This window comes from Homarus americanus, unplaced genomic scaffold (genome assembly GCF_018991925.1).
Source record: "Homarus americanus isolate GMGI-L3 unplaced genomic scaffold, GMGI_Hamer_2.0 scaffold16754, whole genome shotgun sequence".
Taxonomy (NCBI): Eukaryota; Metazoa; Arthropoda; class Malacostraca; order Decapoda; family Nephropidae; genus Homarus; species Homarus americanus.
The window spans coordinates 110,270-123,806 of NW_024747040.1; the positions used below are offsets into that span (position 1 = coordinate 110,270).

General features: G+C 35.5%; 1 long non-coding RNA gene across 3 annotated transcripts; it reads right to left on the reverse strand.

The window, feature by feature from the left end:
* Positions 1–3,549: 3,549 nt before the first annotated feature.
* On the reverse strand, positions 3,550–13,173 carry LOC121879467. Of its 3 annotated transcripts, none has more exons than XR_006091344.1 (5): positions 13,086–13,173; positions 12,369–12,456; positions 7,449–7,531; positions 4,970–5,184; positions 3,550–3,679 (listed from the first exon to the last, which is right to left on the reverse strand). It is a non-coding gene; the product is annotated as an uncharacterized LOC121879467 (long non-coding RNA). The 3 variants fall into 3 exon arrangements; XR_006091345.1 differs by having other exon boundaries at positions 7,444–7,531; XR_006091343.1 differs by having other exon boundaries at positions 4,970–5,187; positions 7,444–7,531.
* Positions 13,174–13,537: the final 364 nt, after the last annotated feature.

The window sequence follows — 13,537 nt, forward strand, 5'->3', positions numbered from 1 at the left end:
TGCCGTAAAATCTGTCGAGTGACTTAAGCGGCAATTATTGTGTTATAGTCATGCCAGTTAATGTTGTTTTAGGAGATACAATTTATTGTGTAGTGATCTCCGTTAAAACAAACTATTTTTATTGTCCAAATTTGTCGCGCTGGGTTATGAAGGTGTGCGTGGTGGGAAAGGCTTTGGAATAAGGAATACTGAAGGTGAAAGAACACTTGAGTTTGGGGATGGTATGTAACATGTGTTTAAGAATAGGGCAAGTAGGCTGACCGTGTAGGCCTAAGGCAGGTGGCACAGAAACCCAGATTGGCTACATTTTGGTCAGGAAATTAGAACAGGTTGCTTGTGTGTGTGTGTGTGTGTTACTTAAAGATGGAGGGAGAGGAAGAAGGTGGATGTTCCAAGAAGGAGAGTGTGGGAATTGTGAAGGAACTGAATGTAAAGGAAGCATTTTCTTGTGAGTTGAGAGGCTAGGAAGCAGCCAGTGAGGGGCAGTGTACCAAGACGCTGGGCCATAATAAAAAATCTTCCGTTGAGTGTGGTTGATGGCGGGAATGATGAAGTGGAAAGAGAGATAAAAAGAGAAAAGAAGATTGTGTGAGATGTGGAAGATGGTTGGCAACAGAGAGAAGTACAGTACCTGGAGGCTAAACTGAGATGGTTCAGGAGAGAAAGGAGGAAACTAACTGGGTCAAGAGATACACGAATGAATGTGGAGGGGAGGGGAGTTAGAGGTAGGCAAAGAATGACATGAGGATAGGTTGTAAAGAAATGTTAGTGCTACTATAGTACCTGAGTATGTTTGTTGGTTGGAATGATGAGGAACACTCTGAACAGAAAACAAATGAATACAGTAATTGAACACAAAAAATTTAGGAATTGTCGAGTAATATCAAAATATTCGGAACTCAGTTAATTCGTATTTTCAGTAATTCGAGTGACGCAGAGTCTCTTTTGTCAAATCAATGAGGGTGTAGTGCTGTTTGTGGTCCACCGAATTTATGAAAATACAAATTAACCGAGTTCCGAATATTTTGACATTATTCGACACTTTCTCAATCTTTTTGTTCAATTATTCGTTCGTTTTCTGTTCAGATTGTTCCTCATTATTCCAACCAACAAACATACTCAGTTACCATGCCTTGACTGCCACACAAAATAATCTTATTTATAATTACTGTGCAAACAAATATTTTTTAAGTGCACAAACAGTAATAATAAAGTAAATAATACAGTAATAAATAACTGTAAGACTTACTGCACATTGTGAGGTGAACTGATAATATGTGGATGATATTCAGAAAGTGTAATAGTATTGAGGATCAGGTCTGGGGTCCACTGCTCTCATCAAGAAGATTAATCCCCAACCTACCTAACTCAGGAGACTTTTCCTTTGTTCTATGTATTTCTCCCTTGTTTTGTTGTGTTAGTTGGCAGAAGAGGGACCTATAGTGTGTTTTATCCCAGCTGAGAAGAGATACGTAATTTGTGTATTATTGTGGGTAAAAATAAGTATATATTAAATGCGTCCTCCGAAAGCGTCAATTTGCCACCAGAGTTTAACAGTTAATTCTTGTATAATATTTCTGATAAACTTCCTACATGTTTATGTTTGATATAATTAATGTATGAATCTTTATATAATTTAGCTAAATGTCTTTCTCATCAGAAATGGTCATTATGAATAAACTCATTTAGAAATACATCATTACTTCAGGAGGAAATCGGACAGATTTGCAACAGCCAATCAGGTGTAACTCTTGAGGAGGGGGCGGGGCATCTCTTCTCATCTGATAAAAAATGCACTATAGTCAAATCAGCTCCAAAATTTCATCTTATATTTCTCCAATGAGGGTTTTTACTTCATTTACCAGTGTGGCCGTTACACTTATGGAATATCATCTACGATCTCACCTCTCATTATTTATTACTGTATTATTTACTTTATTATTGTAAGTACATTTTATAACTATTTATATTTGCACAATAATTATAAATATGATATTGTATATGACAGCCAAGGCAACTTTTTGAACCACTCAGTTATTTCATATTCATTCCAAATTCAAATCGTTCAATTAATTTTTTGAGAAACATACGAATTAAACCGAAGTATGAATTACAGCGATCCGATTCAATGAAAGTCTAAAAATTCATCTTTAAAAATATTCTAAGTCCTAAAATTCATCTTTAAAAATATGCTAAGTCTAAAAATTTATCTTTAAAAATATTCTAAGTCCTAAAATTCATCATTTAAAATATTCTAAGTCCAAAAATTATTATAAGTCTAAAAATTCATCGTTTAAAATAGTCTAAGTCCAAAAGTTCATCGTTTAAAGTATTCTAAGTCCAAAAATTCATCATTTAAAATATTCTAAGTCCAAAAATTCATCTTTAAAAATATTCTAAGTCCTAAAATTCATCATTTAAAATATTCTAAGTCTAAAAATTCGTTAAAATATTCTAAGTCCTAAAATTCATCGTTTAAAATATTCTAAGTCCAAAAATTCATCATTTAAAGTATTCTAAGTCCAAAATTTATTCTAAGTCCAAAAATTCATTGTTTAAAAATATTCTAAGTCCAAAAATGGCCAAAATTATTCCTGGGCATATTTTGAGTAATAAATTTTTGTGGTTTTAGAGGTAAAACATTTGTGCCATTCTTACGAGCTCCAGCTTGGCATCTGTGTATTATAAGGCATAACGGACTACCTGGACGTGGGGAGAGTAACTCACTGGGGCCCTACTGAGTTACTCTTCCCACGGCCAGGTAGTCCATTATGCTTGTATTTTTTTATATTATTGGTGAATGATAATTTGAAGGCCTTCCTCCGGAGACTCTTCCGATTATCTTTTACCAAATTTTTTCAACGTTAGTCCTGGCAATGGCAAACTCAAAAAACACTTAAGGGTAAAAATAGGGCAATTTTTCGGCCATTTTTTGCTCAAATTTGGCAATTTTTAGCCATTTTTTCATAAAAATGCCAATTTTTTCATATTTTTCTGTATTTTTAGCTATTTTTTCAGGTTATTTTAGTTATTTATATTTGTTTTATATATATATATATTTTTTTTTTATTTTATTTATATATATACTTTATATATATACTTTATATATATATTTTATTTGTTATATTTATTTATATTTTTTTTATTTATATGTATATATATATATTTATTTTTCAAGTTTATATATATTTTTCATTTGTATATTATATTTGTATATAATGAATTAAGATATTTTTTCAAGTATTTTATTAAATTATTTTGCTTCAAAATCTGAAGCTGAACTTAGTCAATTTTCTGTAAAATTTGAAAATATTGTAAATGCTAGAAAAGGTTAATAAATACATAATGACATTTAGACATTTATTAATGGAAACTTAATGGCTCTATAAATTTGCAGGCCTGGGCAGTACACATGGCTAGAATGCCCAGGGTGTTGTAGTAGTCCAGGAGCACACACAGAGCAGAGCCATCCAGGGGAGCAGTAGTCCAGGTAGCAGCATGGCCACAGAGCAGAGCTGCTCAGGGCAGTAAGCACAGAGCAGAGCCAGCTCCAGGGCAGCAAGCACAGAGCAGAGCCGTCCAGGGCAGCAGCCAGCAAGCAAGTACAGGGAAGTCCAAGGCAGTAGCCAGTAAGCACAGTCTAGGGCAGCACGGCACTCCAGTGTTCAGAACAACATTTCTGTACAAAATAAAATGTAAAATTAATATTCAAATTTTTTAACCATAAAAATGTTTTAAATATAGTAATGACAAAATGAACTGTAGTGTTTTAGACAAAATTCCTTAACACTTGACAGAACCAAATTTATAAACTCAATAGAAAAATAAGAATTTTTGTTAATTTGAATTTTTCACCAAATGAACCTTGAGAACAAGTGTCTAGGGAATATTATCAGTAACTGTACAGCAACTTAACCTAACTGTACAAGTTATGGTTCATATTAACTAAACTATAAAAACCAAAAACCTTTCATTACAAAACTTACCCACAAGTGAGTTTAGTTTAACCATAATAGTTATTGATGCTTAACTACAATATTTCCTGTATCTTTGGTTCATAGTTTTGTTAATATATTTTAAATGTTTTCTCAATGACTTTGACCCAGAAATTATTGATTTGTGATGAATATTTTTACTTTCCACTAACTTTACGTCAATGAATTCCTCGAGTGGGTCAGTCACAGGTCTGGTACAGTATTACAAGTGAATGTTGCTAAGTACTTTATTATTTACTAAACATACTCATCTTGTAGGTAACTTTAAGTACTTTACTGAATTAATTAAAGTCAAGCATAAACAGGACCAATAATTATTTCTGGTGTTATAAATTTGATGTATTAAACGATTGGTTGAGAAGTTATAAGTAGTTAAGGCCAGAGTCCAGTTATAGGGCTTTTAACTTCGGTCAATTATGATATTCCTGTCATCAATAAATGATCATAGGTATAGTCAGGATCAAAAGTGTTGAACACTTGGCAATATCTCATCTACTTGAGTTATATGATTGGGATATACTGTACTAATAACAACAGTACTATCATATGCCTGAACCACAAAATAGGATTAAACTTTACTTAATACCCAAGATCTTCAGGTACTTACATGCCAAATACTGTCAAGTGTTCAACACTTTTGACCCAGACTATACAGCAATTCTAGCCCCATAATCCCCTTTCAATATTCTCAACACTTTACACATTTTCTCACATAAATTTAAGTATAATTTCTTCATTACTTTCAATTTTGTCTTGAAATTTATAGCATTGAATACCCCAGAGCAATTTGTGTGTCTTTGGTTTTAAGGATAAACTGGAAGAGAAATTCCAATCTGAGTGTTGGAAAAGTTCATTTTGACAGACCAATAAAGTAAATTTTACTCCCCTGTAAGTGATCATTCCGAGGCTATTTTATAAGCAATATCTTGTTTTTTGTATATTTTTACATCAACTGAACTTTTTATATTCTTTACCTGAGGTAGAAAGGAGGGGTGGATGGCTGGGTCTGGGCTGTATCACCTGCTTGCTTGCTTGCTTGCTTGCTTCCTTCCTTCCTTCCTTCCTTTAGTTGTGTTGTGAATCACTTGCCATCCTGATATTGGAGGAGAGAAGCCTGGTACAGCAGTACAAGTGAGGGAAGATGTATGGTACAGCAGAGTGCACACCTCTCCTTGACAAGGTCCAGAACCTACTGGAAGTAAAATCACAAGTTATTACGTATAAAAGGTTTCAAGGAAAATATTTTCACAATACAGTACTAATGTATCCTAATACAGTAATGTATAACATGACCCTAAACTAAAGGTTTTATCCTCTTTGGAAGTACCACATTAATCCACTTAATCTAGTACAGTAATTGAAGAACAATGCATTAGTGATGCACCATTAATAACCACATTCAAAACTCTCCCAATAATCTGCCGCCAGAGTCAATGCTATAATTTGGGTCAACTTTATCATGCAGGTAAAACAGTTAAGTCACTGTATAGTATCACCACCAAAACCAGACTATAAACAAAGTATCGGCCAAATACAGTATTTAAATAAAACAATTTTCTCTGGTGGTACAGAAGCCGTCCACAATACATCAACTTTAGCAATAATCTTAAGGAATTTTTGAAGCTGCAATATTAAGAGCAGCTGGGTTTTAAATTATTATTGCAGCGTTTAAGTCTACCCGGCACAACACCCAGCAATTATTCACTAATCAAGTGGTCAACTATTTATAGGTAAACAATATCACGGCTGTTGGAAGCTGCAACCATCCAGGAAGAATACTGTATATATTAAATATATACTGTACAGTGTAAGTACAGACTAATGTTATAACTCAACATTATAATCTAACCAACACCTAAACTTGTTACAATAAACTTGCCATTAATCTGTTCATCAATGTTAAATAACCCGGCCCTCGTCTTGTGTTGGTAAACCAGCTAAGGTGCCCGGGAAAGTCATTACTATTGAAGTGAAAATGAAAGCAATAAGGGTCGGGTCAGAGTAGGGTCGAGACAACAGATAAACCAGAAAATATTAACTAGCTGTGTTACTAAATTTATATTAATTTATTATTGATGTTAAAGTCTCCTCGTGACAGGCATTTTTGTTGTATCATCCTCGAGTTTTCTTCAGCTTAATGTTTACTTGTACAGAGACGGTGGTGGAAAAGACGCGCATTTGTAAGCAACAGCGATTTTATTCTAATATTTAAGACTTATTTTGGAACATTTATTCATTATTTACTCATTCTTTAATAAAAGAGGATTTACTGTAAATGGATTTCTCAGTTCTAATTTGGGTAATATTGGTCAATAAAATATCTAATGTACTTTAACGATGCTACAGTATATAAAACAATCTTTCGAGTCAGTGACAGTCTTTACCAGATTATTTTTCTCTTCAGATAAAACAAAAGCTACTTTGTCTGGCCTGATAATATATCCATTACCTTACAATGAAGTGCTATAGACACTTCCACAGAGGACACTGCCATGTTATCCAATAAAACATTATGATCGGCGGCCAAGTGTGACCTTCCCATAACAAGTGAACAGACTACAGTACAGGTTGACAATCCCTTATCCAAAATACTTGGGGCCAAAGGCATTTCGGATTTCGGAATTTTTCAGTTTTCAGAATGGTTAGTTTTTTGTTTTTGGTTTTTCTTTATATATGTGTATTAACCCACCTAGGCACAAGTCACGGACCCACATTGGGGCCTGAGGGGCGAAAATATAATAATAATAATTCATAGGTCTAAGTCGTGTTTCTCACTTTTTTTATCTTTTTTCATTCTTGTATTTCTTTATTATTATTATTATTATTATTATTTTATTAATACAGTATTATTGTTATTATTATTATAAATTTTATTATTATATTTTATTATTATTGTTATTTTATTTTGGTCTTTTATAATTAAAATTTTTATTTACTATGAATAATTATAATTATTATTATTATAATTAGTATTACTATTACATTTTCGCCCCCCAGGCCCCGATGTGGGTCAGTGATCTATGCCTGGGTGGGCTAACCCCTGTATATAAAAAAAAAATGCTCTACAAAAAAAAAACTTTCGGTTTTCAGAGCTTTGCGGTTTTCGGAATTTCGGATAAAGGGTTGTCAACCTGTAACTGGTTTCCGTAATCACTGTATTTTGCCGATAATAAAAATGTGAGTAATTTATTAACTCAAAACAGACAGCAAAATGGCATCAACTAATACTCTGTTTACAGATACTGACTATTCAGCAAAATATTGATACTAACTGTAGCAGTTATCAATTAATTGGTGCATCCCGAGTATTGTATTGTACAGTACTAATAGTCTATTGATATTTACACTTAGAAGAGTTAACTAGACAAGGCAGTCCATGGGTTACAATTACTGTACTTTGTCAAGAGTTTAGTGAAGAAACCACAATGAGAGATGACCTGTACTGTACCTAACCTGACTTGTGTCTGGTGCATCATGAGTCAGGTCACCAGATGAACTCTTGTGGTCATCATTTCCTCCATCTTGAAGTCATCATCCTGGAATGAATAATTATTACAACTCTGTACTAATATATTAAATAGTATACCTACAGTACAGTACACTGCCTATATACAGAACAGGTATCCCCCAATATACAGTACATGATATGCAATTTTCAACAAATGTCTACACTATAGAAGCAAACAAACAATGAATCACGTTTTGTTGTTTTTATCAATGTAAAGATTTTCCCTCACAGGAACATAACCCCAATATATAAATTACTTTAAGACTTAGTTTAAGTATTTCCAGGAACAATATTTTAGTATATTAAGGAACACCTGTGAACTAGTTTACCGAGTACAGTTTATAGAGAATACTAGTACAGTGAGTTCTGCTATAACGCGTGTTTTGATAAAGCGAATTTGCTCTAACGCGATTTATGAATTAGGAACGATATTTGTATAACGCGAACGCTTGTTTGCTATAACGCGATTTTTGCTTACTATTTCTCCAATTTTGTGGTATTAATTGTGAATATGGTAAAGAAGAATATCTCCAAGAAGTGTTCTGGTGATAGAATTCCCGGTGATGATCGTAAAAGAAAGGATATAACACTTGAAGAGAAGCTCGATGTTATCAACCTCAAAATCACCCTTCTCCCCCATCAAGTTACATTCATATTTTTTCAAGGTAAAGTGTTACATTTACTATATGATTTCATTATTAGATATGAATGTAACATTTATTTAGACTGTGCTATCCTTTGTGTTAGGCTAACTACTAAATTTTTTTGATTTCGAGTAATCTGCACCTAACCCTATTTTGTCCATAAGCCCTGTTATTTCTATTACGCGATTTTCTATAACACGATATTTTACAAGAACACAATTATCGCGTTATAGCAGAACTACCTGTATAGTATTTCCCTGCTAACCTGACCTATAAGCCACACCCCTCTTAAATACTTATAGCTGATTGGTTCCCCTGAGCATTTTACCTCCCCAGACTGTGTATATAAGCCTGTATTTATATCAACCTTTTATAATAAATAATTAACATTTTCTAACATCCTCTAAAGAGCTAATGACTTGAGATCATTTACATTACGATAGTCCAGATAGTTAACATTTTATATATTAACAGGTCTGTTTCCCTATTGTGAACACATTTAATAAGGCTTTTCTATGAACCAATCAGCTGTTAGTATAGAAGAGGGGCAGGGCCTATGGGCAAGGTTAGTGTAGAAAGAGTATTTACCTGTATTAAGTATAGTTAACTGTATTAAGTATAGTTACCTGTATTAACTGCACTGGGAACAACGTATTGGACAAACTGAGAACTATAGATGCAGGCAAGTTAATAATGCCAAGGTTGACGGCAGTTATATGTGTAACTTAAGAGGGACCCAGTTACTGTACAGGACCTTAGAGCCAGCCAGGTGAAAGTACTTTAAGGGGAAGAAGGATTGTGAATATAAACGTCATAAAATTAAACTAAAGGCAAGAGACTTACGCCCGTATTAAACATTTGCCTTAAAGAGGGTCGTTGTGTTTCTACCAGACTTTTAAAACTAAACGAGTCCTGAAGGACACCGCAGTACTGTACTTAACGGGGTGTGGCGGTAAAATGAACGAATTCCAATATTATAAATTAATTTTATAGTTAAGTTAAATTTACCGCCACACCACCCCATTAAGTACAGTATTGAGGTGTCCCTCAGGACTCATTTAGTTTAAAACTCTGGTTGAAACACGACGACCCTCTTTAAGGCAAGATGTTTAATACAGGCTTAATCCCTGTTGGATGTATTTATACATCACAGAACTGTAGTTTAAGCCAGGTCAGTTTACAGGAATTAATACAACAAAGCATTATGGGCGACTGACAGGAGGAATGAAATTACTCAGAAAAAGGAATGTAAACAATGTTGAATATAACCAGTATACAGTATATTCCAGATCAAACCCACTGACTCAAGAAATACAGAGACCATTCAAGATTGTAGAATGACTGAGTAAGATTGCCAGTGATTCCAAACGAGGTCATCAAAGTCCCAAAAGTTTACTAAGTGTAGGCATCAGACCTTAAGACAAGATGGTGGTTATGCACTCAGGTCAGAGCAAGACAAGAGGCATTAAATAGTACAGTTGTACCCCGCTTAACGCGGTTTCACTCAATGCGATTTCTCACATACGCGGTGCCTCGCCAGAACCGAACTTTCACTTATCGCGGTTCATCTACTCATATACGCGGTGAAATATATATATTTTTTTATTTAGCTCATAAAATTCATACAAATTACCCGGCCAGAATATAATTTACATTGCTGGAATTCTTCCAATTTGATGATCATTTTGAATATAAACATCATAGATTTTGCATTAGACATACAAATTTTAGATATAATGTTTTCTGAGTAATATGTTCTCTTTTGTGCAAAATATATGACATTTATATTCAAAATATTCCTGGTCTTACAAGGAATCCAGCAATGTCAATTATATTATCCTAACTTTAGTTTGAGGTATTATTCATTAAAATCTAGTGGAGAAAGGAGTCGAGTCCATTATTTGAATGGACATTAACTTGGCGACTATTTCTCTATTTCTCTTAAGTATTAATTGTGTGCATGTACCATCATAAAATTAAGATGTTATTTTTACTAGAACATAGTTGTGTGTCGTCAAAAAGTGGAGTTTGGGGGTCGGGCCAGTCTCTATTGGAATTAATCCCATATGTTCTGTTCACTTAACGCGGTTTTCACTTAACACGGTACCCTGTGGGTTCAATTGACCGCGTTAAGCGGGGTACAACTGTACATGGCCAACTGTGTTTAACAGAGCCAGTACATGCCAACAGTTGTGTGACAGAGCCAGTACATGCCAACAGTTGTGCGACAGAGCCAGTACATGCCAACAGTTGTGCGACAGAGCCAGTACATGCCAACAGTTGTGCGACAGAGCCAGTACATGCCAACAGTTGTGGCGTGGAGCCAGTACATGCCAACGGTTATTGGGCAGAGCCAGTACGTACCAACGGTTGTGTGACAGAGGCAGTACATACTTAACAGTTGTGTGACAGAGCCAGTACATGCCAACAGTTGTGTGACAGGGGCCAGTACATGCCAACAGTTGTGCATCAGAGCCCAGTACATGCCAACAGTTGTGCAGCAAGAGCCAGTACATGCCAACAGTTGCAGCAGAGGCCAATTTTATGCCAACAGTTGTGTGCAGCAGAGCCAGTACATGCGGCAGTTGTGCAACAGAGCCAGTACATGCCAACAGTTGTGCAGCAGAGCCAGTACATGCCAACAGTTGTGCAGCAGAGCCAGTACATGCCAACAGTTGTGCAGCAGAGCCAGTACATGCCAACAGTTGTGCAGCAGAGCCAGTACATGCCAACAGTTGTACGTAGGCCAGTATGTGCCAACAGTTGTGCAGCAGAGCCAGTATGCCAACAGTAGTGCAGCAGAGCCAGTACATGCCAACAGTTGTGCAGCAGAGCCAGTACATGCCAACAGTTGTGCAGCAGAGCCAGTACATGCCAACAGTTGTGCAGCAGAGCCAGTACATGCCAACAGTTGTGCAGCAGAGCCAGTACATGCCAACAGTTGTGCAGCAGAGCCAGTACATGCCAACAGTTGTGTAACAGAGCCAGTTGTAGTGGACGTCTCCCTTACAACTGCGTATCCGCATTCCAATGCGACAGTATCCTAGCAACCAAACGAGCGGGCCGGGAGGCTTCACTAGATGCCACAGTATCCTAGCAACCAGCCACCTGCTACGTCTTCCCTAGCAACGGAGTCAAGAAACCAGCGAGTTCCCACGGATTTACTTCCGGCTGCTGTGTATATAAGCTCTCTCTCCATTAAGATTCATTCTACTCTACGTTCCTGAACACGCAACGCCGCCTCCAAGCAAGCTCCTCGCTGTCCAGCTTTCATTCAACCTGGAGGCCATCAACAGGCAACATCTCCTCTAACGAAGCTCCTGCACATCTACCTCCTTCAGCACGCTACTCACCGAACGTGTCTACTGAGCAGCTCCTCACCACACGGCATCTCCAGCACCAGACTGTCTTTCATATAACTTATATTATATAAGAAAACCACCACCTTAGTTTCCATCCATCCATCCTGAGTGCTAGACAACATAATATCACGTAACCCTACACAGTACATGCCAACAGTTGTGTAACAGAGCCAGTACATGCCCAGTATGTCCAGATGTGATGGACCACACCTTGACCCCAGCTCCATAGTTATTGCAGAAGACTTTACACTTCACTATAGAACAAAAAGTAATTTCTCGTTAACCACCCATTATCACCTTTTAATAGATCATCAACAAACTAAAGAACATACTTTAATTTAGCGGCATTCCAGAAATAAACGCGACATTCACCATTTATTTGTGGTAATGAATTTGTCCAAGTCCCAATTTGATGTTATGGTGACACACAACGTCGCTCACAATTCGATAAATAACACCAAACAAACCTTTGAAAACCTGACCTAATGTTTCCCAACCTGAGAAAATGTTAAGTATCACTTAATAAATTCCTCATCTTATCACCTACTAAACACCAAAAATGCTTAGATAAACTTTTACCTTTGGATTTTTAGAAGTTAGCAAACATTAGGTCAGATTTTATAGGAGTTGTTTGGTGTTATTTATAGTATTTTACCCCACATTTCCCTCTACTTTAAAGCCCTGCCCACTTTAAACAAATATTGTTAGTAATTCCCCCCTACATCGTTGGGGTGGGAATAAAATAAGTGATTTGCCCCAAAGATAAATGTTAAGAATCTTCCAAATCTAGAAAACTGGAGAAAAAATATATGGAAAAACGGCGATTGGTAGTTAACGAAAACGTATCTAATAAACTTACCTCAATAAATAAGGTGTTGTACTATCCATGCTAACGACCATTGATGCACCAAACTGGCCTTTAACACAACAGTAACTGGATCCATCATCTGTAAAGAAAAGATAACTAATATTAGTCCATTGGCTGTCCTCAGGTTTTGGTACGAGAATTTTTTTTTTACTTACAGTTTTTACTCAAATTTGGCCTTTATTTCATTTGCAAATTATCGGTTTCTGCAAAAAATGAACATTAATTTTTGACAAACTACTGATTTGCACAAAAATTTCCGTCAAATTTGAGTAAAACGCCAAAAATACACAAACCAAAGAAACCAACCAACCTAACCAAGTGAGTAAGACCAGGTAAACATGGTGGGAACCTATACAGCTAAAGGTCCGTCCAGTATTACCGAAAATCTACCAGTAACATACTTTTAAGGTAAATCCTGTAACATACAACACCAAAACAGTCACTATGAACAACGTCACTATGAACTGGACAAAACTAAATCACATTTCAATAATTTAAATAAAATTATAAAGCCAAAATAGTTAAGTATTCTCTAAGGTAACTTGTCAATGTGATTACGAGAGTAACGACCATTAATTAACCTATGCTTCTTGTACCATTTAAAGTATTTCCTTTTAAAATAAATCGGTATAAATAAATAACCTTAATATATCAACCATTACACAAGTATAAATTTAACCAATTAAATACATTAAAAATAACACTTACTACATCTCACGAAGGCTCTGGCAAGTGAGAGAGACGACCGACAGCACCACCCACCTCTGTGTCTGTATTAGAAATGAGGCGTCAATGTAATCCCTCTGTCTAGTCTTTCTCCCTCCAAAATCTATATCCGAATAAGGTAAACTTAAAAATAAATCCAACCTTAATGAACATACAATATTTAATACTAAATGTTAAATTAATTAATATCGTAATAAAGAAAAGAAACAACGAGAAAACTTTACGAAAAAAAACAGAAATAATAATACTGTACATTACTCTAAGTTGTTCAGCTTCGAATAAACTTGTGTGTAAGACGGAAAAGTTACCATCTATGTCGATATAAAAATGTGATGTTTTAGATCATCCTATCAGCGCCATCTATTGAGCTGACCTGTTACTATACGAGAAAGGCTTTAAAAATGGTATTACTCATTGTCACATTTGTTTGAATT